The following is a 12792-nucleotide window of genomic DNA, read 5'->3' as shown; positions in this document are numbered from 1 at the left end:
AGCCGAGGTGGAAGTAAACTTAGTTCGAAGTGCACTTTTCAACACTTGCTCGTCTAGGTGATCATAGAAGCCTTTAAGAAATTTCTCTTACTGCCAACGTTTGGTAACAATTTATAAATTGAATTGGTGCGTGGTGTTTTTCGATGTGTGCCTAAGCTGTGGTTAGAATGTATTGCAAAAGGAGGTTTCAACTGTTGTTGCTAAAGAAGGAATGTTTTCGTCGCTGAGCTTGTAAGTTGCTGTGCGTTATCAGTTCACCTAGTTTGGCGTAGTAACGCCTGATATGCTTATTATGTATGTTTTGGGTGTTTTCAATAAGTGTGTCACAATTGTTTTTATATGAACGAAGTGGCCTGAACTTCTGCAGGAATGTCGGTAAAGTGTGATATGATTTGCTGAGCGTGTTATCATGAATGAGTTTAAATAGTGTGATTTGGCCGAAGTGTGTTATAATGTTATGCTACACTAAAACACCCGGCAGAAGATCGTGTTTTTTTTCGAAAATTGAGTTATTCCAATGCGTCCTAGGTGTACGTTACGTTCAGCGATTGATATCGTAATGTTGCGAGAACTGTAGAACAAATTTACTGCCATTCATATCCAAATGACTATATGAGTTTGACATACGGTGTGCGTTATTGACTACAGTTCGCAATTTGAAGCAAAACGTATGCACAACCTTCATTGAAGGTAAATTTAAATTTTAAACGTAAAAAATCTTGATTAGTTTGTTTGTAGGAAATTAAAAAATGTAAACAATATTCATTTGGAATTGGAATAATTGAAACACGATGAATTGCGAAACATATACATCATTCGATAAAGGATTTTTCAAAGGTTCTGATAATGTTGGAACACTTGACTTTGATTCTTTTGATTGATTCTGGATGTGGACCCGATGTCACCCTTTTTGGATAGAGTTCGGATGGCTCAGATGTTCACTCAGGGGCACGTCCAGATAGCGTGGTTTCTCTTGGTTTGAAATGGGAGTTTTCAAACAATGTGTGGTGTTAAAGACGATTGGGTTTTGTTTCCATTTTTCAAGTTGTTGAAAGATGCAAATTTATATTTTGACGTTTTATAAAAAAGGGACAATGCAAAAGTTTCATTGAAATATATTGCAAAGGCAATTACGCGTTTGCTATAAGGCGTCATCCATCAACCACGTAACGCAAAAATTGTGATTTTTCGACCCCGTCCCCCCTACTGTAATCAACTGTATCATTGGAAAAACGGAGTCAAGAAGACGTAAACGGCAACGAGACACAGATACATTGTAGTCAAACAAACGATACGAAATATTGAAAGCCGATCGAATTCTAAGGAACGAATCGTTTGCGAATCGAGTACATCCGGAAGTTTTTTTTTTGCAAGCATGGATAAAAAGAATGAAGGCGAAAACATTGATAAGGTTTTATAATGGTGGATGATATGACCATATGCAGTAAAGTGCGTGAAGTTGAAAATTTGGATACTCCAGATGTTTGCAATCGAAAACATGTGCACTCGCATATATGATGAGGAGGGTGGGGATTCTTACATATATCGTTTCCTTATCATCATTCTCACAAAAAAGAGATTAGAATAGAGGGTAATGCTTTACGCGATAAGATTACCCGCCAACTTTATTTCTTCGTTTATCGATTATAGACCACTTCAGTTCAATCATTCAACTTCTCACAGTGTGTTGTTTAGACAGGGTAAAGTCACCTGGGTAAGCTAGAGAGAGAAATAGACCACCATCAAAGTTTGTACAAGCAATAGGATCATTTTCAGTTTGTGAAATGTGGTGTTTGTCGCAGCATCGCACATGCTTCAACATTTTGTCCACCTAGTTTGATATGATAGAATCTAAAGTCCAAATTGCTCATTTCTGATGGGCCTATGAGTTTAACGAATGGTGGACATGTTCGTACGCTTGAAGACTCTACCATGGGAATCATCTGTAATAGATTACTAGCATTCCAAAAGTTGTGTATTAAAGTAAAACCTCGAACGCGCAGTATTTGGTTTAATTGAAAAATCTAAAATATTAGGACAGCTTTTAAACTTCGCAAAGTTAAATTTATTCGAACCGCCTTACCATTTGGGTGATAGGTATGACGTTATTTGTCTTTTTTAATTTATTATTTAACACAGCTAATAATAGATGTTTCAAAGTAAATAATAAATTAGGCATATCAAAATATGGTCCAAGTGTATTAGGGCAAGTGGATTAGGGCAATACCCATAAGATCCTATAGACTCCTCTAGTGGTATGACAATTGTCTATAGTGGTATGACAATTGCTGAACTGCAGAATTAACCAAAACAGACATCCAAAGAAGCTCCTTTTGCTTATGAAAAATAAGATTACGCACTCAAAGATGACACATTCGCCCATGTAATCAAAGGTGTATATTTTTTTCTTTTACTTCGAGTTCGAGTGTTTTTGTAAACTTAGGGTTAAAAACGGACTGGCAGACGAAAGCGCGAGACCGTGAGCGGTTTCGGACACTCCTGAGGCAGGCCAAGAAGAAATAGAAAAACCTTTTAATGGCCTAATAAAGTAAGTTAAAAACGTGAGGTTTGTTTCATTACTTACATTTACATACCATTATAATTAAAATTGAATGAAAGGAGCAATCAAATTAACCTCACGTCTTTAAGGCATTCAGCCGTACCGGTGAACTCGTTCGTACCCGGGAACGTTCGCCGCGACGCTTTCATTTTCACTCATTTCATAGACCTCATAGATCAAAATTAGATCAATTAGATGGATCAAAATTCATAGATACAAATTTTGAAAACCGTGTAGGTTTTGTATTGCCTAACTGGTACAACCCTGTCCACTCATGAGCGACGATTGTTTTTCGACGAAAGAGTTCACCAGTACGGTCGATTGTTAAGTGCAGTAAAAAACGTGTTTTTAAACTTTTTTTATTTTTATATTTTTCAAAGCTTTATTTCAATATTTCGATTTTGTCATACATAGTAATTACTAACTTATACTTTCTTTAGTTACGTATATAGTAGGCATTCCTTTTTCGTATTGCTTTTGTTTACTTTCATGATATATTTACAGAACACTTTTCCTAGCTTGAAACCCCGTTTGAATAATATAAAAAGGTATAAAGTTACAATACCTTAATGGAATATTGTTGATACTGATGATGATATTACGCTACATCTATACCGGTGCTTGGTATTTAATCTGTGTTTGGTAGGGGAAGTCAGCGTTGGCTCGACATCGATGTTTGATGTGAAGTTCTAAGATGTCGTCAGTCGTCGCTCGATGTCTTGTCGGGGTTGGGAAACTTGTCCATTCTCGCCTGCCAATCCAGATTGGGCAGTGAGCTCGCGTTGTCTTTTCGTCTTATACGTTGGAAAGGGTTGATACCATCACGCTACAACTTGTCGACCGTAGTTTTGCAATGCACTTAATTGTTCCTTATTACTTCCTCCAAGAATCGTGTAGATTACCAAAATGAGGTATTATATAGGCAGATGCATGGTTTTTATTGCATGACGTTTTACTAAATTTTTCAATATTTTGAAAAAAAGGGTTTTAATTAATTTTTGCATGAGTATGATGGCACGAATTACAGTACAATGTTTAGTTTCAACTCGTGGGTTTCATGTTGTTCTGAGTGAACATTTTGTTGAATATTAAAACAAAGGTAAGATCATTATCACCATTAACATTAGCTTTAGGGTTTGACGCGTCGTTACCCATTTTGTAACTCTCTATTATGCTGAGTGTAATTGTGAAAGGTTTTTTTTTAAAAGCATATTTTTAAACTTCCATCGTTTCTCGTTTCAACCTTACTCTACTGGTAAATCCATCGCATGAGCGTTAATACGCTTTTACACATTGGGATAGGTTCTCACAACACTGTGTACGGGTAATGTTTGTTCATCAATTAAACATTCATTCTGCAGTACACTGCAGTAAATGGTTTTTATTTTTCATTCTGCACTGCACTGCACTTGCTTCTGGCTGTTTATAAACCGTTATTATAGGTCACTTGGGCTATCTTCATTGATTCATTTTCCGTAAATTCACATTTCACACTTCTTGTTCATACGCCTCCCATGGCTTTCCGCGCGTTAACACGTCACTTACTCTTTAGTTGTACGCTAACGTTGTGCGTCTCACATTTTGCTTGAATTTACATAAACATCTGCCCGTCGATTGCAGATTAAGGTCACAGTCGCCATTTAATGTGGTGATCGTTCATACACAACTGGACGTCGAGCACCGTCGTGGTAGGTCAGTATTTTGCTGACTTGAGCCGAGGTGGAAGTAAACTTAGTTCGAAGTGCACTTTTCAACACTTGCTCGTCTAGGTGATCATAGAAGCCTTTAAGAAATTTCTCTTACTGCCAACGTTTGGTAACAATTTATAAATTGAATTGGTGCGTGGTGTTTTTCGATGTGTGCCTAAGCTGTGGTTAGAATGTATTGCAAAAGGAGGTTTCAACTGTTGTTGCTAAAGAAGGAATGTTTTCGTCGCTGAGCTTGTAAGTTGCTGTGCGTTATCAGTTCACCTAGTTTGGCGTAGTAACGCCTGATATGCTTATTATGTATGTTTTGGGTGTTTTCAATAAGTGTGTCACAATTGTTTTTATATGAACGAAGTGGCCTGAACTTCTGCAGGAATGTCGGTAAAGTGTGATATGATTTGCTGAGCGTGTTATCATGAATGAGTTTAAATAGTGTGATTTGGCCGAAGTGTGTTATAATGTGTCTATAGCTGACAGTGTGGTTTATAATAAGTACTGTATATCAGTTATGCTACACTAAAACACCCGGCAGAAGATCGTGTTTTTTTTCGAAAATTGAGTTATTCCAATGCGTCCTAGGTGTACGTTACGTTCAGCGATTGATATCGTAATGTTGCGAGAACTGTAGAACAAATTTACTGCCATTCATATCCAAATGACTATATGAGTTTGACATACGGTGTGCGTTATTGACTACAGTTCGCAATTTGAAGCAAAACGTATGCACAACCTTCATTGAAGGTAAATTTAAATTTTAAACGTAAAAAATCTTGATTAGTTTGTTTGTAGGAAATTAAAAAATGTAAACAATATTCATTTGGAATTGGAATAATTGAAACACGATGAATTGCGAAACATATACATCATTCGATAAAGGATTTTTCAAAGGTTCTGATAATGTTGGAACACTTGACTTTGATTCTTTTGATTGATTCTGGATGTGGACCCGATGTCACCCTTTTTGGATAGAGTTCGGATGGCTCAGATGTTCACTCAGGGGCACGTCCAGATAGCGTGGTTTCTCTTGGTTTGAAATGGGAGTTTTCAAACAATGTGTGGTGTTAAAGACGATTGGGTTTTGTTTCCATTTTTCAAGTTGTTGAAAGATGCAAATTTATATTTTGACGTTTTATAAAAAAGGGACAATGCAAAAGTTTCATTGAAATATATTGCAAAGGCAATTACGCGTTTGCTATAAGGCGTCATCCATCAACCACGTAACGCAAAAATTGTGATTTTTCGACCCCGTCCCCCCTACTGTAATCAACTGTATCATTGGAAAAACGGAGTCAAGAAGACGTAAACGGCAACGAGACACAGATACATTGTAGTCAAACAAACGATACGAAATATTGAAAGCCGATCGAATTCTAAGGAACGAATCGTTTGCGAATCGAGTACATCCGGAAGTTTTTTTTTTGCAAGCATGGATAAAAAGAATGAAGGCGAAAACATTGATAAGGTTTTATAATGGTGGATGATATGACCATATGCAGTAAAGTGCGTGAAGTTGAAAATTTGGATACTCCAGATGTTTGCAATCGAAAACATGTGCACTCGCATATATGATGAGGAGGGTGGGGATTCTTACATATATCGTTTCCTTATCATCATTCTCACAAAAAAGAGATTAGAATAGAGGGTAATGCTTTACGCGATAAGATTACCCGCCAACTTTATTTCTTCGTTTATCGATTATAGACCACTTCAGTTCAATCATTCAACTTCTCACAGTGTGTTGTTTAGACAGGGTAAAGTCACCTGGGTAAGCTAGAGAGAGAAATAGACCACCATCAAAGTTTGTACAAGCAATAGGATCATTTTCAGTTTGTGAAATGTGGTGTTTGTCGCAGCATCGCACATGCTTCAACATTTTGTCCACCTAGTTTGATATGATAGAATCTAAAGTCCAAATTGCTCATTTCTGATGGGCCTATGAGTTTAACGAATGGTGGACATGTTCGTACGCTTGAAGACTCTACCATGGGAATCATCTGTAATAGATTACTAGCATTCCAAAAGTTGTGTATTAAAGTAAAACCTCGAACGCGCAGTATTTGGTTTAATTGAAAAATCTAAAATATTAGGACAGCTTTTAAACTTCGCAAAGTTAAATTTATTCGAACCGCCTTACCATTTGGGTGATAGGTATGACGTTATTTGTCTTTTTTTAATTTATTATTTAACACAGCTAATAATAGATGTTTCAAAGTAAATAATAAATTAGGCATATCAAAATATGGTCCAAGTGTATTAGGGCAAGTGGATTAGGGCAATACCCATAAGATCCTATAGACTCCTCTAGTGGTATGACAATTGTCTATAGTGGTATGACAATTGCTGAACTGCAGAATTAACCAAAACAGACATCCAAAGAAGCTCCTTTTGCTTATGAAAAATAAGATTACGCACTCAAAGATGACACATTCGCCCATGTAATCAAAGGTGTATATTTTTTTCTTTTACTTCGAGTTCGAGTGTTTTTGTAAACTTAGGGTTAAAAACGGACTGGCAGACGAAGGCGCGAGACCGTGAGCGGTTTCGGACACTCCTGAGGCAGGCCAAGACCGCAAAGCGGTTGTAGCGCCGGATAAGTAAGTAAGTAAGTAGGGTTAAATTAAACAGACAAAGTATGATAACCTTCCTCTTTTTATTTGACGCGTTATCGTTCTAGGTTTGCCTTTACTACTACTGGGCTTGGCTATCAGTGACTAATTGATTACCTGTACATGTAGTTGAATGTAGTTAGCACTTAGTATGGAAGGCATGGTTCGTATGGAACTTGTACCCATGTAGGTCATGTTGTTCAAGTCGTACGAGTTGACGACTGTACCACGGGATCGGCCTAACGAACCATATTTTTGAACACAAGCTCAAAAAGACTAATTTATCGAATCGTATCAACATGTAGCAACATTTTTTTATTCGATTTAGCTTCATTTATCAGCTTCATTACTGGTCAAGATATTTTCAGAAATTACGAGCAAGTTGTGTCTACCATCGATTTTTGAGCAACCAAAATTTTATCACTTTTAGTGTATGACATTATTCAAACAACACGGCTCAATATCATAGTCTGCTTTCTCTTATCAAAAGTGTAAGAAGACAAGAGCTATGAATTGATTTAAATGTTACTACAAATTTCTCTTGTTACAGTTAAAATCATCGTTGAAAACACCAACTCAATCTCAGTTTAATTTGTACAGTTTCGATTCAGCGACAATTTGAACCACGTACTCATTGCGTCTTATATTTCTATCGGCCGCCAATTATTACACGATATAGGTGGGTTTATTGTATGTATATTTACAGGAACCCAAAACATGAATGGACAAGCGCAAAAACGAAAAGCGTCATTTGACCATAGTGCAACAGCTGAAAACAATGACTTGATGTCGTCAGCCAGCAAAATCTCAAAACCATCGGATGAAAACGAAGCCAAGGGAACGTCTTCCTATCATGGTATGTTTTACCACCTACAACTAGGAATGGTTATACTTCTTCGAGCTTTCAATCTACATTGCGAACGACAACTACCAAAATTCGAGATCACGATGGAAAACAAGGATGGCGGCAAGTTTGACGATATAGTCCTGCACTACGAAAATGCAACTGTACCCAAGGGTACTGTTTACATTCAAGCTAAACATAAAGATCCAGTGGGAAAGTTGAAGTCTATTACACATCATGATTTACTTTGTGGACTTACTTCAAAGGGTCCCTATTCCATCCCTACCTACTTTGCGTCATATCTGGAGCTTCAACACCATCGAGAGGATCTATCCGAGCATAATGCTAACGTCTTGAAAGCGTCCCATAGGTACGTTCTGTGTACTAACGTAAAGGTAGATGATAAAGTTACGATAATTGTACCCCAAGCACAACCATCTGCTGACGGCATCTCACCTTTGCTAGACAGTATCGGTGGAAAAAGTTACGTCATAAATCAGCAAAACAATACCATACAAAATAGGCTAAGAAAAACCAGTTTGGAAGAGCTAGGAAAGATGCTTGCATCTTGCATTAAAGACAAAAAGGAAATTAATGGTGAAGATTGCTATATCTTTCAACTGTACAGTGATTTAATTGGAGCCTGCGTTGAAAAGGTTAAGCCGGGCGTATACAAGTTGATCGAGCAGCCACAAAGTACTGCAGGAAAAACCCTTGCCGGGATGATTCAGACTTCTCTAGGAAGTAAAAAAGACAAATCAAATGCACCGAAAGAGAAACCCGAAGCGACACACATTTTGATAGCAAGCAGGTTTGAGAAACTCTTTTCCAACTCCAACTCAGTCAATGAGCCGTATGCAAAAGTTGACGCTATGATTGAACAATTTAGTGATAAGTTCTTGTTAGTGTGCGGTACAAAAAATGATACAGAGCTGCTAGAACAAGCGATGGAGCTGATGCCACCATGGGTCAATGATAAGAAAGATAAGTTTGAAAATCTACAAAACATACTCCTTCACGCTCTGAGAGAAAATCCACGTGATGATATAAACCTGGAAAACATTAAAAAGAAGTTCATAGAACTGAAAGTAAACGATACTTACTGTAAGATTGAAAAGTCTACCAAGCGATATTTAGACGGCGAAAGCAATTTGTATTCAACCATTGCTTTAGAACCTTGCTCTCTCAGGAGTCTTAAAATTCATAATTTTTTTAATGAAAAGTCATGCGATCGTATTCATCGATATTATACCACAGCTAACATGAAAATGAGTTCAGTGATTGTGAAACAAACGGCACAGCTGCTTGACTACAACTGTCTAATTGTAGATAGTACAGGAGGTCAATTGAAAGACAACTTGTGTACTGTTCTTTTAGATGTGATGAAGTTTATTTCCGAGGTCGGACTATCCACTAATACTATTATAACGATTCTTGGCGCATTGGACGAAGAGCTACTTGCCAATATTGAGAATCATGCAAGAGCCAATATAATTAAACTCATCGTCATTGAACAAGTTGCTGAAAATGATCTACCAGAAGATTGTTTATTAGTTAGTGATCTTACCAAGGAGTCAAGGGAACAGCTATTTGAGCGATATAAACAGTTGTTTCTTTTTGAAACAACAATCGCTCTCAATCAGATTGTGCGAAAAACGGACTCGTTGAGCATGTTATGCAAAGTTCTGGAAAGATATGGTCATCAAATCGATCAAAATGAGGTTAAAAACATAAATCAACGGAACTTTCAAACGATAAGCTCATGGTACATTTCGCGTAGTCTACAGCCATATAATGATGATGAAACAAAGTCAGAAAATAGTGTCGTAGAATCGAAACTTCGATTTGATGGCTTTCATGGAAACTATTCTGAGAAACCGTCTTTTGATAGTTTAATACTTCCTGGACAAGATACAGTTGAAAGGTTGGATGTGGCCATCACATCACAAGCAAGTCTCAACTACCAAATGCCGTACAAGTTTAGTAACCAATCGAAAGTGCACATCATTTTAGATGATGCGGGGTGTGGAAAGTCCTCCTATTTCACCTGGCTTGCGTCGTACTTATCGCGCAACGATCCCTCTTTGTGTGTGATTCGTATGCATGCTTTTAAGTATTCTGCGGATTTCAACGAATTGCAGAAAGCACACCTCACACCTGTGGATGATATAACCACAATCAGGATCTTGTTCCGTCTATTTCAACTGACGCTGTTTGCAACTACTGTAAGCATTCTATCCGCGTATGAATCGAATGAAATTAGAAACCAGGCCAAGCAAACGGTTCAAATTTTAGCAGTTTCGGGCGGAAAAGTAGCGCTTGACGATGGCACGGCAACCACGTTGTCCCTGAGTTTAGAACAATTGCTAGTAGTGCGGTTGTTTGTGGAAAAGCTCAACTCATCGCAATTCGTTATCATTTTTGATGGATTTGATGAAATTGCCCCACATTATAAGGATTTTGTGATGTCGTATTTGGGCAGACTGGCTACTTTTGCTGGAATTCATAAGTTGTATATCTCCTCAAGGCCATACAATTTCATAGCGGAATTGAAGAAAACATTCCATAACTGTGAGATATACCAATTAAGCCCGTTCTCAATGATAGATCAACTAAATCTCATATACAATTATCTTTGGCGCATGTCAGCTGATTGGAAAAAATGCTGTAAAAACGACCGTTATCGTGTGTTGTATCTTTTGTATGTTCTAAACTTCAGAAGAATGAGCAAACTAATGTCTACGCCCTTGTTTTTATACATGAGATGTGCGATGCTGTTACCAATACTGGAGCGGTATGTCGATTTTTCTAGCCGAACTGTCGAAAGATCAATAAGCGACCAACAGTACATTGATCAACTTCAATTAGTATCGAATTTTGTAGAGCAAAAGTTAGTAATATTGAACGCAGATAAATGTGGCACAACCGATACAGCACTACTCATTCCTGCTCTGCAGCAACTAACTTTGTCAGCTAACAAGGATCGCAAAGAAAAGCTAAAGCTGTTTGCGATTCTTACCTTTTTTGATGAAGAGGAAAGGAAACGGCTGTTGTCAAACGAAGAACAACTGTTAGTCACCAGCTACATAAAGGAAATACTTCAGGGAAGTGAAAAGACTGGAATCGTTTTAGGTGTCCTAGATGACATTCCGCAGTTCGGCCATCGAATATTTGCAGAGTACTTCGCTGCTTGTTGGTTGTTTGGCAATAAGGATCGATTCAGGGAAGTAGATTTTTTCCGATCGAGATCCTACTGGACGGACGAATTTTCTCTACTGCGAGACTTTTTCGATCGAATGGTTTTAAGGGAAAGCATTGGTTGTGAACTGCACATGGCTGTGCTCAACCGATCGAACGCACAGGTGGATGATATACTTCACAACAGTCCTGTAGCAGTCGAGAAGAAGGATGCTCTTGGACGTTTACCATTACACTTGGCTGTTGTGGATAAACGTTTAGACACCATCGAACAATTACTGGAAAACTTATCAGAAGAATCAATCAATGTGAAGGATGGGCTTTTAGGCTGGAGTGCATTAGATTATGCGTTTGTTTTTGGAAAAATCAGAATGATTCTCACGCTGTTAAAACATAAGGCGATAGTGCATGAGCAAACCTTACTTGAACAAACAGTTGCAAGTAAATTAGGTGGTCTATTAACCCATGCAGATCTATGTGGACAATGTTTGAACGCTTATGAACATACCAAAATGTTCGCAGAAAGCTTTCATCGAAGAGTAGTCGAGTATTTGCTTAACGAAAAACGTGTTGACATATTCCATCCTCAGGTTGATCTACACGACGCATCGATCGTAGAGGCAATGACAGTAGATAACATGCAAGATTTATTTAAACAATTCGTCATTCAATCGAGAGGAAAGATTGAGGAAGCCAAATTCATAGCATTGTTGGAAAAGCCAGGCATATATCGAACACACGATACGACAATGATTATTGCGAGTGAGTTAAACGTTTCTCTTCCAAAGGCAGTTGATAATGAAGCACTAATTGGTACTCTGAAGTTTGCCATTGAGAGAAAAAACATGAACTCTTTTATTTTACTTTTCCAACAACTCTGCTTTAATCTAAATATTCACACAGTTGAAGATATGGAAGACATGCCCTGTGTTGCTGAAGAAGAGTGTAATTTACCACCTATGATTGTAGATACATGTTCCTCTTCCTGTTGTATCAATCAATCCGGAGATGAAACTGTTGCTCAAGGAGATGTAATCGAAAGTCTACTAATTTACGCAGTGCGAGAAGGTAACCTACACGTAATCAGGTACATTGCTTGCAAGACTAACACCATCATCCAGAACGAGCTTATTCGAACCATCATGCAATGGTTAGTGAAGTTGAAGAGAACCATTTCTCATGAAAGATTAATACCTGCATTCAAATACCTCCTGCATCAATCAATCGATCTGCACAGTATCGACGATGAAGGGCGCAACCTACTTCATTGGACGGCTCAAAACGGTTGTGTTTTCATGTTGCACTGCTTGATTGACAAAGGATTTGATTTATCGGAAGTGAATTCAACTAACGGATGGAATGCATTTCATTACGTTGCTTTCTTTAGGGATGACACATGGGCTGGAAACGAGCGAAAATACAAATTATTGGAATACATTATGGAAGCTCATCAAGTGGATTGGTTAGGTCTCTTGACAAGTATGTTCGATCCAAACAAGTTTGGCAGCCTCGCTGTGAGCCTTTCTCCTAATCAACACAGCCAGTTTAAGAATATTGTGACCGAATCACAAGTCTGTTTGATGGCGATGTTTGTTTTGTTTGACAAACCAACGAGATCTGAGCTGCTTACTTCGGATGAACTACGCGATGGTGATCAATGCTTGCAGGACATTGAAAAGGCTTCAGATCTTACAGGAATAGTACAAGGAGTTCGAAATGGGATTCCTCAGTTCTGTCATGACATATTTGCGGAGTACTTTGCTGCTTGTTGGCTGTTTGATAACAAGGATCGATTCAGAAAAGGATCCTTTTTCCGATCTAGCTCCTACTGGACGGATCAATTTTCTCGAATGCGAGACTTCTTCGATCGAATGGTTT

This window comes from Anopheles arabiensis, chromosome 3 (genome assembly GCF_016920715.1).
Source record: "Anopheles arabiensis isolate DONGOLA chromosome 3, AaraD3, whole genome shotgun sequence".
Lineage (NCBI taxonomy): Eukaryota > Metazoa > Arthropoda > Insecta > Diptera > Culicidae > Anopheles > Anopheles arabiensis.
Note: the sequence above shows the minus strand (reverse complement) of the source record.